The sequence below is a fragment of the Salmo trutta genome, chromosome 10, assembly GCF_901001165.1.
Source record: "Salmo trutta chromosome 10, fSalTru1.1, whole genome shotgun sequence".
Taxonomy (NCBI): Eukaryota; Metazoa; Chordata; class Actinopteri; order Salmoniformes; family Salmonidae; genus Salmo; species Salmo trutta.
In genome coordinates, this window is record NC_042966.1 from 41342831 (window position 1) to 41358192 (window position 15362).

The window sequence follows — 15362 nt, forward strand, 5'->3', positions numbered from 1 at the left end:
ACTTCTATTACTACTACTACCACAACTACTCATATAGTACTCATATAGTACAGTAGCCCATATATTACTCATGTAGTACAGTAGCTCATATAGTACCCATATAGTACAGTAGTTCATATAGTACAGTAGGTCATATAGTACTCATATAGTTCAGTAGCTCATATAGTACTCATATAGTACAGTAACTCATATAGTACTCATATAGTACAGTAGTTTATATAGTACAGTAGTTCATATAGTACAGTTGTTTATATAGTACAGTAATTCATATAGTACACATATAGTACAGTACTTCATGTAGTACAGTAGGTCATATAGTACAGTAGTTCATAGGGTACTCATATAGTACAGTAACTCATATAGTACAATAGTTCATATAGTACAGTAGCTCATACAGTACTAATATAGTACAGTAGCTCATATAGTACAGTAGTTCATATAGTTCTCATATAGTACAGTAATTTATATAGTACTCATATAGTACAGTAGTTCAGATAGTTATCATATAGTACAGTCATTTATATAGTACTCCTATAGTAGAGTAGTTCATATAGAACTCATATAGTACAGTAGTTCATATAGTACAGTAGTTCATATAGTACAATAGTTCATATAGTACAGTAGCTCATACAGTACTCATATAGTACAGTAGCTCATATAGTACAGTAGGTCATATAGTTCTTATATAGTACAGTCATTTATAGCACAGTCATTTATAGAGTACTCATATAGTACAGTAGTTCATATAGAACTCATATAGTATAGTAGTTCATATAGTACAGTAGTTCATATAGTACAGTAGTTCATATAGGTTTCATATAATACAGTAACTCATATAGTACTCATATATTACAGTAGCTCATACAGTACTAATATAGTACAGTAGTTCATATAGTTCTCATATAGTACAGTAATTTATATAGTACTCATATAGTACAGTAGTTCAGATAGTTATCATATAGTACAGTAGTTCATATAGAACTCATATAGTACAGTAGTTCATATAGTACAGTAGTTCATATAGTTCTCATATAGTACAGTCATTTATATAATACAGTATTTCATATAGAACTCATATAGTACAGTAGTTCATATAGTACAGTAGTTCGTATAGTACAGTAGTTCATATAGTTCTCATATAGTACAGTAACTCATATAGTACAGTAGTTCATATAGTTCTCATATAGTACAGTCATTTATATAGTACTCCTATAGTACAGTAGTTCATATAGAACTCATATAGTACAGTAGTTCATATAGTACAGTAGTTCATATAGTACAGTAGTTCATGTAGTACTCATATAGTACAGTAGCTCATATAGTACAGTAGCTCATATAGTACAGTAGCTCGTATAGTACAGTAGCTCATATAGTACCCTTACAGTACAGTAGTTCATATAGTGCAGTAGTTCATATAGTACTCATATAGTACAGTAGCTCATATACTACTCATATAGTACAGTAGTTCATATTGTACTCATATAGTACAGTAGCTCATATAGTACTCATATAGTACAGTAGTTCATATAGTACTCATATAGTACAGTAGTTCATATAGTACTCATATAGAACAGTAGCTCATATAGTACTCATATGCATTGGGCCAGTAACCGAAAGGTTGCCGGATCGAATCCCTGAGCTGACAAGCTAAAAATTATTCGTTCTGCACATGAGCAAGGATGTTAACCCACTGTTCCCCGGGCGCTGAAGACGTGGATGTCGATTAAGGCAGCCCCCCCCTGCACCTCTCTGATTCAGAGGGGTTGGGTTAAATGAGGAAGACACATTGCAGTTGAAGGCATTCAGTTATACATCTGACTAGGTATCCTCCTTTCCCTTTTCTACTACTACTACTGCTGCCGCTGCTACTACTACTACTTCTACTTCTTCTACTACTACTACTACTACTACTGCTACTACTACTACTGCTACTACTACTACTAATAGTACTTCTACTACTTCTAGTTCCACTACCAATGCTACTACTACAACTAATTATTCTACTACCTCTACTACTACTACTACTACTTATTCTACCACTACTACTACAACTACTACTACTACTTATTCTACCACTACTACTACTACTACTACTACTACTAATTATTCTACCACTACTACTACTACTACTAATTATTCTACTACCTCTGCAACTACTACTACTAATAATAATTATTTTCTACTACTTCTACTACTAGGACTTCTAATACTACAACTACTACTACTAATTATTCTACTACCTCTACTACTACTAATTATTCTACTACAATTACTACTAATAATAATTATTATTATTTTCTACTACTTCTACTATTAGTACTTCTAATACTACAACTACTAGTAATACTAATACTACTACTACATATCTATTTTCCCTGTTCTCTAATGATTTTCTTTCTCCACCTGGTTGAGAAGAAATGAAGGAAAAACAGCAAATGATAAAATGGATAGGGAGTCCACGAGAGACGCTCTGGTGTGGTAGTTTCTAACGCCCGAGTCATGTCATGTTGCTATGGTTGCAGTGTGAACTCTCTAACTCTACCTCCCTCTGCAGCAGGCAGAGAGGCACAGACAAAAATCCCCTCATTGATCAGTAGTTTAAACACTCAGACTTCCAGGTGAATTGGTTTATTGGTTTGGTGGCCTCAGAAACAAGTTAAATGAAAAGGCTTAGAAAGAAAGGATGAGGTTCAGCTCAAGATGCCTCTCTGTGTTAAGGTGATGACTAGCACACAATACACAAGACTAGTCCATTGAGTGTAATATGGCGGGTGAGATTCCACAGGAACCAAAAAAGGTTCTACCTGGAACCTAATAGGGTACTATGAAGGACCAGAAACATTCTACAGGGACAACAGATATAATCTAGACTAGTTTAATGAATGAGTTAATGAATGAATTGAGCTCTGAAGTCATTCCGAACAGACAGAAACTAGTTTATTTTAATTAGATTTTCTAGAGGGAGGGTTTTGGAAGTGGAAATGGGATGTTGTCCCCCTTCTGAGACTGAAGGGAAGGGTCTCGACAAAAGATAGGGTTTCTGGCCATACTGTATTGTTAAATGCATTGTCCTTATATCTCAAATAATACATGATGTACAGGGAAATGTGGAATCAAGTTTCATATGAAATGGGAACATACAAGCTGATGGAGAGATTGGACAGTAGATATATTGACCATTCTGTCTCATCCTTTTACTCCTCCTCCTCTCTCTCTCTTCCTCCCTTCCTCCCTAATCTCTGTCTGTCATCCTTTTACTCCTCCTCCTCTCTCTCTCTTCCTCCCTTCCTCCCTAATCTCTGTCTGTCATCCTTTCTCATCTGTAATCTTCTTTAAATCCTGATTCAGCAGACAATTGTCTCACCCCTTGAGAACGGATAATACAACAAGTTAAGGGGGGGGGGCTGTTAAGAGTTCCTCTTAAATCCTAACAAATTTAGCTAGACAGTATTATCCAATTAACTCACTGTTTAACGCTCAAATTAAAACCCATACAAATTAAAACCACATTCCAGGTCAAGCTGTTCTAGTCTCTGGACCCCATTCCAGGTCAAACTGTTCTAGTCTCTGGACCCCATTCCAGGTCAAACTGTTCTAGTCTCTGGACCCCATTCCAGGTCAAACTGTTCTAGTCTCTGGACCCCATTCCAGGTCAAACTGTTCTAGTCTCTGGACCCATTCCAGGTCAAACTGTTCTAGTCTCTGGACGCATTCCAGGTCAAACTGTTCTAGTCTCTGGACCCCATTCCAGGTCAAACTGTTCTAGTCTCTGGACCCCATTCCAGGTCAAACTGTTCTAGTCTCTGGACCCCATTCCAGGTCAAACTGTTCTAGTCTCTGGACCCCATTCCAGGTCAAACTGTTCTAGTCTCTGGACCCATTCCAGGTCAAACTGTTCTAGTCTCTGGACGCATTCCAGGTCAAACTGTTCTAGTCTCTGGTCCCCATTCCAGGTCAAACTGTTCTAGTCTCTGGACCCCATTCCAGGTCAAACTGTTCTAGTCTCTGGACCCCATTCCAGGTCAAACTGTTCTAGTCTCTGGACCCATTCCAGGTCAAACTGTTCTAGTCTCTGGACCCCATTCCAGGTCAAACTGCTCTAGTCTCTGGACCCCATTCCAGGTAATGCAAAAGCATGAATTAAGCCCTACATGTGATTGTTACAACCCCCCTTCCCCAAATAACAATTATAACCAAATTATTCCATGTTGAACATAAAGGATTGTGGTTTTCACTTGTATAACCACAGTCACATGGATATAACCCAGACACTATTCAACATCATGATTGTCATGCTAAATATGTGCTAAATGGCATATATTATATTTATATATATGAGCACCCCCAAACCATCACACCTCCTCCTCCATGCTTCACGGTGGGAACCACACATGCAGAGATCATTCGTTCACCTACTCACCTTACCTACACGGCGTTTGGAACCAAAAATCTCAAATTTGGACTCATCAGACCAATGGACACATTTCCACCGGTCTAATGTCCATTGCACATGTTTCTTGGCCCAAGCAAGTCTCTTCTTCTTATTGGTGTGCTTTAGTAGTGGTTTCTTTGCAGAAATTTGACTATGAAGGCCTGATTCATGCAGTCTCCTCTGAACACTTGATGTTGAGATGTGTCTCTTACTTGAACTCTGTGAAGCATTTGTTTGGGCTGCAATTTCTGAGGCTGGTAACTTTCATTTACTTATCCTCTCCCAGTTATTAAACAGACACATTCAGCCATTCTCATTACATAGAAACAAATGGAGGGAGAAAAGGAGAGACCTTTTCACTGACCCTTATGATTGGTTGTCTGCCCTTGGGGACGACCTAAGTTAGAACCACAGACTGACCTATGGAGTCAGAGGTTGACCACTACAACCTTGCTTAACCCTGAACAGATCACCATGGATCACCACACAATGGATCACAATGGATCTCCCCGCAAAGATAATTAACATGATTTACATTCATTGCAATTGCATGTCAAACCACTTACATTATCTGTGGGGTATTTCCTATGTCTCTTAATGCAAGTCAGATGAGGAAGAGAAAGGATAATTTAAATTAGTTGTGGTTAGTGAGTTGATAGTCTTGCTTCACCAAACATCTGTAATCTTGTTCATCACTGGGCCAGAAAAAAAAGAGCCTGGAGTTGAAAAACAAAATTACTACTAATGTTACATCCTTTAAAGGGGCAATCTGCAGTTCAAACAATAACAAAGCAGATACCCTGCCACTGTGAAATCATAGACAGAGCTACGGATGCAAGGACTGACCATCCAAGATATCAAAATGTATATTTTCGGGGTTCGGATTGGGGTACGACAGTTGAATAAAGCTCATGACGCATTTTTTTAAAGTTATATTCGTCAAGACTCAATGGCTATATACAGTAACATGAATTGAAATGTCTAAAAATGCCTGTAGCAATCACAGAATGCGTCTTTAAGTCTAAAGTCTGAGGCCTTGTCTCATTTAAATGGGTATGCTAATGAATGTCTGAGGCCTTGTCTCATTTAAATTGAAAATGCTAATGATTGAAGGGTTAGGAATGTATGACCTAATGTGTGCGCGTCTGTGTGTGTGTGTGTGTATGTGTCTGTCTGTTTGTATGTCTGTCTGTGTGTGTCTGTGTTTCTGTCTGTGTGTGTTTCTGTCTGTGTGTGTGTGTGTCTGTGTTTGTGTGTCTGTGTTTGTGTGTTTCTGTCTGTGTGCGCGTCTGTCTGGGTCTGTGTATGTGTGTATGTCTGTGTGTCTGTCTGTGTGTGTGTCTGTGTGTGCATCTGTTTGTCTGTGTGTGTGTGGTGTGTGTGTGTGTGTGTGTCTATGTGTCTGTGTGTCTGTGTGTCTGCGTGTGTGTGTCTGTCTGTGTGTGTGTCTGTGTCTGTGTTAGAGGTCGACCGATTAATCGGCATGGCCGATTAATTAGGGCCGATTTTAAGTTAGGGCCGATTTCAAGTTTTCATACCAATCGGTAATCTGCATTTTTGGATGCCAATTACATTGCAATCCACGAGGAAACTGCTTGGCAGGCTGACCACTTGTTACGGGAGTGCAGCAAGAAGCCAAGGTAAGCTGCTAGCTAGCATTAAACTTATCTTATAAAAAACAATCAATCTTAACATAATCACTAGTTAACTACACATGGTTGATGATATTACTAGGTTAACTAGCTTGTCCTGCATTGCATATAATCAATGCTGTGCCTGTTAATTTCTCATTGAATCATAGCCTACTTCGCCAAACAGGTGATGATTTAACAAGCGCATTCCTGAAAAAAGCATAGTCGTTGCATCAATGTGTACCTAACCATAAACATCAATGCCTTTCTTAAAATCTATACACAAGTATATTTTTTTAAACCTGCGTATTTAGTTAATATTGCCTGCTGACATGAATTTATTTTAACTAGGGAAATTTTGTTGCTTCTCTTGCATTCTGTGCAACAGAGTCAGGGTATATGCAGCAGTTTGGGCCGCCTGGCTCGTTGCGAACTGTGTGAAGACCATTTCTTACTAACAAAGACCGTAATTAATTTGCCCGAATTTAACATAATTATGACATAACATTGAAGGTTGTGCAATGTAACAGCAATATTTAGACTTAGGGATGCCACTCGTTCGATAAAATACGGAACGGTCAATTACTAATATACTAATACTCTTAGTAAAAGTATTTAGCTTCAACACGCAATCTGTAGATTCTATTCGATTAGATAGATTGAAATTGTACATTAACAGCATAGTTGAAGGATATGTGGTGCGTAGAAACAAGAAGTGGGTGGCCAGCAGAGATAGATGGGATGGGCTGAGGGAAGCTGAGGGTTGGGATGGGTTGAAACAGGAAGTGGGTGGCCAGCAGAGATAGATGGGATGGGCTGAGGGAAGCTGAGGGTTGGGATGGGTTGAAACAGGAAGTGGGAGGCCAGCAGAGATAGATGGGATGGGCTGAGGGAAGCTGAGGGTTGGGATGGGTTGAAACAGGAAGTGGGAGGCCAGCAGAGATAGATGGGATGGGCTGAGGGAAGCTGAGGGTTGGGATGGGTTGAAACAGGAAGTGGGAGGCCAGCAGAGATAGATGGGATGGGCTGAGGGAAGCTGAGGGTTGGGATGGGTTGAAACAGGAAGTGGGAGGCCAGCAGAGATAGATGGGATGGGCTGAGGGAAGCTGAGGGTTGGGATGGGTTGAAACAGGAAGTGGGAGGCCAGCAGAGATAGATGGGATGGGCTGAGGGAAGCTGAGGGTTGGGATGGGTTGAAACAGGAAGTGGGAGGCCAGCAGAGATAGATGGGATGGGCTGAGGGAAGCTGAGGGTTGGGATGGGTTGAAACAGGAAGTGGGAGGCCAGCAGAGATAGATGGGATGGGCTGAGGGAAGCTGAGGGTTGGGATGGGTTGAAACAGGAAGTGGGTGGCCAGCAGAGATAGATGGGACGGGCTGAGGGAAGCTGAGGGTTGGGATGTGGAATTGGAGACAAGTGGGAGTGGAGTTGCTGTGTGAGAGAGAGAATGATAGTCAAAAGATAAAGGAAAAGAAAAGTCAAAATAAAACATAATAAAAGTACATTTGAATGACACTAAGTGGCAGAGTTTTTACAACTAATGCCGGTTTGCCTGAGGCTGATGCCGTGCAGGTGTTTGTACACATGCATATACACACACTCTCATTCAAATAAACACATACAAGAACACACACATACATGTAATTGTGCCAGACATGCACACAAACATATAAAGTAGGCATTGCTGTTATGATTTTAGTTGTCCTTGATGTCCTTTGTTTTACTTTTTTTTTTTTTTTTTTTTTTTTTTTTGCCTTGTTGTTTGCTGTTTTCTTCTGTCTTTTCCTTTTTTCTCTTTAGTTCATTATCTTGGTTGTTGGTGCATTGGGGGGTTCTTGGGGGTGGGGAATGGAAATAATTTTATTTTTTATTTTTTTTCTTCCGGGGGAGGGGGGGGATTGTGGGAGGGATCTTGAATGGTTGAGTGAGCAGCTATTGGGGAACTGTGGGGGGGATCTTGGAGGGTTGAGGGACAAGCTATTGGGGAACTGTGGGGGGATCTTGGAGGGTTGAGGGACAGCTATTGGGGAACTGTGGGGGGATCTTGGAGGGTTGAGTGAGCAGCTATTGGGGAACTGTGGGGGGGATCTTGGAGGGTTGAGGGACGAGCTATTGGGGAACTGTGGGGGGGATCTTGGAGGGTTGAGGGACAGCTATTGGGGAACTGTGAGGGGGATCTTGGAGGGTTGAGGGAGCAGCTATTGGGGAACTGTGGGGGGATCTTGGAGGGTTGAGGGACAGCTATTGGGGAACTGTGGGGGGATCTTGTAGAGTTGAGGGACAGCTATTGGGGAACTGTGGGGGGGTCTTGTAGGGTTCGGGTTTCACAAGATTGTGATCATGAAAAAGGAAACTATGACATATATTTTATATAAATTCCAAAAATAAATAATATTAATAATAATGAAAGAAATAATAGTTTCCCGATTTGACCATATTAATGACCTAACCCTCGTATTTCTGTGTGTTTATTATATTATAATTAAGTCTATGATTTGATATTTGATAGAGCAGTCTGACTGAGCGGTGGTAGACAGCAGCAGGCTCGTAAGCATTCATTCAAACAGCACTTTACTGCGTTTGCCAGCAGCTCTTCGCTGTGCTTCAAGCATTGCGCTGTTTATGACTTCACGTCAATCAACTCCCGAGATTAGGCTTTGCAATACTATATATAAGAACATCCAATAGTCAAAGGTATATGAAATACAAATGGTATAGAGAGAAATATAATTCCTATAATAACTACAACCTAAAACTTCTTACCTGGGAATATTGAAGACTCATGTTAAAAGGAACCACCAGCTTTCATATGTTCTCATGTTCTGAGCAAGGAACTTAAACGTTAGCTTTCTTACATGGCACATACTGCACTTTTACTTTCTTCTCCAACACTTTGTTTTTGCATTATTTAAACCAAATTGAACGTTTCACTATTTATTTGAGACTGAATTGATTTTATTTATGTATTATATTAAGTTAAAATAAAAGTGTTCATTCAGTATTGTTGTAATTATCATTATCACAAATATATTCATAAAAATCGGCCGATTCATCGGTATCGACATTTTTTGGTCCTCCAATAATCTGTATCGGTATGGGTGTTGAAAAATCATAATCGGTCGACCTCTAGTCTGTATGTGTGTGTGTCTCTGTGTGTGTCTTTGTGTTTGTCTGTGTGTGTGTGTCTGTTTGTGTCTGTGTGTATGTATGTGTGTGTGTGTGTCTGTCTGTCTGTCTGTCTGTGTGTGTGTGTCTGTTTGTGTCTGTCTGTGTGTGTCTGTGTATAGCTGTGTGTATTTCTGTGTGTGTTTATGTGTGTGTGTCTGTGTGTATGTCTGTGTGTGTGTCTGTTTATTTCTGTGTGTATGTATGTGTGTGTCTGTGTGCGTGTGCATGTCTGTGTGTGTCCGTGTGTATCTTTATGTCTGTGTGTGTCTCTCTCTCTGTGTGTGTGTGTGTGCGCGCGTGTGTATTTTGTGTGTCTGTGTGTGGGTATGTGTGTGATGAGGGTGGTTTGTCTCCTTCACTAATGCCTGTTCAGGATGAAATCTGTATCATTCAACAACATTCCTCCATGTCGTAAGCAAACGAGCTTACGGTTGAGGACGTTGCAGTTGCCGTACCCGACAGGATGCTCTCGATTTAAAAAAAAGGGGTGGGTTTGTCTTCTCTCTGCTTTTATTTCGTTGTCAAAGTGGGGACATGCCCTGCAGCAATGAACCTTTCACTCCCATTTGTAATGGTGTTCACCCACGACCGCGTGGCCATGCACGCCTCCAAATCAATCATCGAGTTTGCAGATGACAAAACAGTAGCGGGCCTGATTACCAACAATGACGAGACGGCCTACAGGGAGGAGCTGAGGGCACTCGGAGTGTGGTGTCAGGAAAACAACCTCTCACTCAACGTCAACAAATTAGATGATCGTGGACTTCAGGAAACAGCAGAGGGAGCACCCCCCCTATCCACATCGACGGGACAGCAGTGGAGAAGGTGGAAAGTTTTAAGTTCCTCGGTGTACACATCACAGACAAACTGAAATGGTCCACCCACACAACAGCACCTCTTCAACCTTAGGAAGCTGAAGAAATTCGGCCTGTCACCCAAAACCCTGACAAACTTTTACAGATGCACAATCGAGAGCATCCTGTCGGGCTGTATCACCGCCTGGTACGGCAACTGCACTGCCCTCAACCGCAGGGCCACCTACACCACCCGATGTCACAGGAAGGCCAAAAAGATCATCAAGGACAACAACCACCCGAGCCACTGCCTGTTCACCCTGCTATCATCCAGAAGGTGAGGTCAGTACAGGTGCATCAAAGCGGGGACCGAGAGATTGAAAAACAGCTTCTATCTCAAGGCCATCAGACTGCAAAACAGCCATCACTAACTCAGAGAGGCTGCTGCCCACATTGAGACCCAATCACTGGACACTTTAATAAATGGATCACTAGTCACTTTTAACAATACCACTTTAAATAATGCCACTATAATAATGTTTACATATCTTACATTACTCATCTCACATGTATATACTGTATTTTAAACCATCTACTGCACCTTATCTATGCTGCTCGGCCATCGCTCATCCATATACTTATATGTACATATTCTCATTCACCCCTTTAGATTTGTGTGTATCAGGTAGATGTTGGGGAATTGTTTACTTGTTAGATATTACTGCACTGTAGGAACTAGAAGCACAAGCATTTTGCTGCATTCGCATTAACATCTGCTAACCATGTGTATGTGACCAATAGGATTTGATTTGATCTAATTTCTTTTATTTCTGGTCAGTTGCACATGGTCGAGACATTTTTTAATAGATTTGTGTTCTTCAACACCCTGAGGAGGACCAGTGGCTGCTGTCAGCCTGTTTCTCGCTACAGTAAATATACATTGATTTCACGTGCATGTCATAGCCATGTAGCCTATAGGCTGAACAGACCACCCACTGGGCACAGACTTCCATTTAATGTCTATTCCACGTTGGTTAAACGTGATTTTGTTGAAATGATGTGGAAACAGCCTTGATTCAACCAGTGTGTGCCCAGTGGGCAGGAACATAATTCAACTCAAAATATGTCGTTAAAAAACAGGAAGACGAAGACATTTTCTAAAGGAGGAAGAGGCTGCTTCACTTTACGCAGAAAACTTTTTATCATTCTTGTATCTGAATCCACTTACCCATTTACCTCAGTGACAGAGATTTGTCATGTCCACACGGAATGTCATTTCCCATGGTGTTTAGTGCTTTATGTTGGGGGGCCATTCTAAGGCATGCTTCCCATACGACATTTTTTGGAACAGTTCGTTAAAAATACATTTTGTGACGCCTTTATAGCACCATCACTGTCTATCTGTGTGGGTCTGGAGTCTATCTGTGTGGGGCTATAGTCTGTCTGTGTGGGGCTGTAGTCTGTAGTCTGTCTGTGTGGGGCTGTAGTCTGTAGTCTGTCTGTGTGGGGCTGTAGTCTGGAGTCTGTCAGTGTGGGCTGTAGTCTGTCTGTGTGGGCTGTAGTCTGTCTGTGTGGGGCTGTAGTCTGTAGTCTGTCTGTGTGGGGCTGTAGTCTGTAGTCTGTCTGTGTGGGGCTGTAGTCTGGAGTCTGTCAGTGTGGTCTGTAGTCTGTCTGTGTGGGGCTGTAGTCTGTAGTCTGTCAGTGTGGGGATGTAGTCTGGAGTCTGTCTGTGTGGGCTGTAGTCTGTAGTCTGTCTGTGTGGACTGTAGTTTGAAATCTGTCTGTGTGGGGCTGTAGTCTGTACTCTATCTGTGTGGCTGTAGTCTGTCTGTGTGGGCTATAGTCTGAAGTCTGTCTGTATGGGTTGTAGTCTGTCTGTGTGAGGCTGTAGTCTGTAGTCTATCTATTGCTAACCATGTGCATGTGACCAAAGAAAATGGAATTTATTTGATTTATATATTGGTTTCTGTCTTTTTCTCTCTCTGTCATAACTTTTATCACTTGTACATCCAAATTCTCTTATCTTCCACTACCTCCGTGTGGTCTTGTTCACTTTAAAAGGAGAGTACTGGTTGGTGTAATAAATATGATGGAAACTCGGTCTAGCCTTGGCTTAAAACCAATTCAATACTTGACTGTAAATGTGTCAGAAGTGTAAAACATTCAGGAGAAAAGAAAGACAAAGAAGTGGGAAAAAAAGGAGAGTATTAGTTTTACTGTGTTCAGATGTGTAGGGTTAATCTGGATCCAAACTAGATCATTTTTCTCCCACTTTTTTTTCTCTCACTTTTTCACTACTAGGGTACACAATAGTAGATATTTGTAGATAGAAGGTGACCTTCGGTAAAGGGGTATTTGTCATCAAAAAGAAAGGAGGACCAAGGCACTCTTCATATAATTAATTAAAATGTCTTTGTTTTTAAGGCATGTTCAATGGAACAACATTTTTAAAAACTCTGACGCGTTTCGACAGCATGGCCTTCGTCAGGGAGTGCTTTGATTTATTATTGTTTCAGTGTGGATTCCAGACTAGAGTAGGTCTATCCTATAGATCAACAGTAGCAGACTGCTTCCAGCACTATAAACGGCCTCCGATGACCTCCAGGAGGTAAGGAATCATTTATTTAATAGATTTCCTGCTTCAACATCAGGGATTACCCTCTCAACCTTCTGCTCCTTCCAATTCCTTATTGGCTCTTTTAACGATTGTGTTTTTGAGTGTGTGCGCGTGCGCATGTGTGTGTGTGTGAATTTGTGTGCATGTGTGTGTGTGTGTGTATGTTTCGTTTGCTTGTTGTTTTTCTCCATCTGTCTTCCTAGGTTCCTAGGTGACCCATAACTAATAAACACACTCCTGGAAAAGTACACTATGCTGCTCTGCTCACCAAGCTACAGAACACCGTGCTGCTCTGCTCACCAAGCTACAGAACACTGTGCTGCTCTGCTCACCAAGCTACAGAACACTGTGCTGCTCTGCTCAGCAAGCTAAAGAACACCGTGCTGCTCTGCTCACCAAGCTACAGAACACCGTGCTGCTCTGCTCACCAAGCTACAGAACACCGTGCTGCTCTGCTCACCAAGCTACAGAACACCGTGCTGCTCTGCTCACCAAGCTACAGAACACCGTGCTGCTCTGCTCACCAAGCTACAGAACACCGTGCTGCTCTGCTCACCAAGCTACAGAACACCGTGCTGCTCTGCTCACCAAGCTACAGAACACCGTGCTGCTCTGCTCAGCAAGCTAAAGAACACCGTGCTGCTCTGCTCACCAAGCTACAGAACACCGTGCTGCTCTGCTCAGCAAGCTACAGTACACTGTGCTGCTCTGCTCAGCAAGCTAAAGAACACCGTGCTGCTCTGCTCACCAAGCTACAGAACACCGTGCTGCTCTGCTCACCAAGCTAAAAAACACTATGCTGCTCTGCTCACCAAGCTACAGAACACCGTGCTGCTCTGCTCAGCAAGCTACAGAACACTATGCTGCTCTGCTCACCAAGCTACAGAACACCGTGCTACTCTGCTCACCAAGCTACAGTACACTATGCTGCTCTGCTCACCAAGCTACAGTAACACTCCATTTTATGTCCATGTGTCTGTGTGTTTAGGTCAGTGCACGTAAAAGAAGAACAATACTTTATTGCCGATTGTATGTTTCAGATCATGGAAATTCATATTTTTCCATTTGAACCCGTTCAGAAACACAGAAACACAACGAGGGAAATTAGCTGCTAAATTTAAAACCCTACACTATGTCTGTGCGTGTGTCTGTGCATGTGTCTGTGTAGCCCTTTCCTGCAGTCAAATGACCTAGTGACCACATGGGTAGATGTTCAATTTAAACCTAGTAGAGAGCATGTGTCCTCAGTCCTGGAGAGAAGCTAAAGTCATTCCGCTACCCAAGAATAGTAAAGCCCCCTTTACTGGCTCAAATAGCCTACCAATCAGCCTGTTACCAACCCTTAGTAAACTTCTGGAAAAAGAGTTTTGACCAGATACAAGGCTATTTTTCTGTAAACAAATTGACAACAGACCTTCAGCACGCTTATAGGGAAGGACGTTCAACAAGCACAGCACTTACACAACTGACTGATGATTTGCTGAGAAAAATGTATGATAAAAAGATTGTGGGGGCTGTTTTGTTAGACTTCAGTGCGGCTTTTGACTTTATCGAGCATAGTCTGTTGCTGGAAAAACGTAATATGGTAAGGCTTTACACCCCCTGCTGTAAAGTGTTACCTGTCTAACAGAACACAGACGGTGTTCTTTAATGGAAGCCTTTCCAACATAATCCAGGTAGAATCAGGAATTCCCCAGGGCAGCTGTCTAGGCCCCTTGCTTTTTTCAATCTTTACTAACGACATGCCACTGGCTTTGAAGAAAGCCAGTGTGTCTATGTATGCGGATGACTCAACACTATACACGTCAGCTACTACAGCAACTGAAATGACTGAAACACTTAAAGAGCTGCAGTTAGTTTCAGAATGGGAGGCAAGGAATAAGTTAGTCCTAAATATTTAAAAAAATAAAAACGTTGTATTTGGGACAAATCATTCACTAATCCCTGAATCCTCAACTAAATCTTGTAATGAAAAATGTGGAAATTTAGCATGTTGAGGTGACTAAACTGCTTGGAGTAACCCTGGATTGTAAACTGTCATGGTCAAAACATATTGATACAACAGTAGCTAAGATGGGGAGAAGTCTGTCCATAATAAAGTGTTACTCTGCCTTCTTAACAGCACTATCAACAAGGCAGGTCCTACAGGCTCTAGTTTTGTCACACCTGGACTACTGTTCAGTCGTGTGGTCAGGTGCCACAAAGAGGGACTTTGGAAAATTGCAATTGTCTCAGAACAGGGCAGCACTGCTGGCCCTTAAATGTACACAGAGAGCTAACATTAATAATATCCATGTCAATCTCTCCTGGCTCAAAGTGGAGAAGAGATTGACTTCATCACTACTTGTACTTGTGAGAGGTATTGACATGTTGAAAGCACTGAGCTGTCTGTTTAAATGACTAGTGCACAGCTCAGACACCCATGGATACCCCACAAGACATGCCACAAGAGGTCTCTTCACAGTTACCAAGTCCAGAACAGACTATGGGAGGATACAGATAGAAATACACCTTATGGAAGAGTGGGGACTGTGAAGCAACACAAACATAGGCACAGACACATGCATACACACACATGAAAAACATATACACTATACAAACACGTACACATGGATTTTGTGTTGTAGATATGTGGTAGTGGAGTAGGGGCCTGAGGGCACACACTTAGTGTGTTGTGAAATATGTTATGAATATATTGTAATGTTTTTAAAATTGTATAA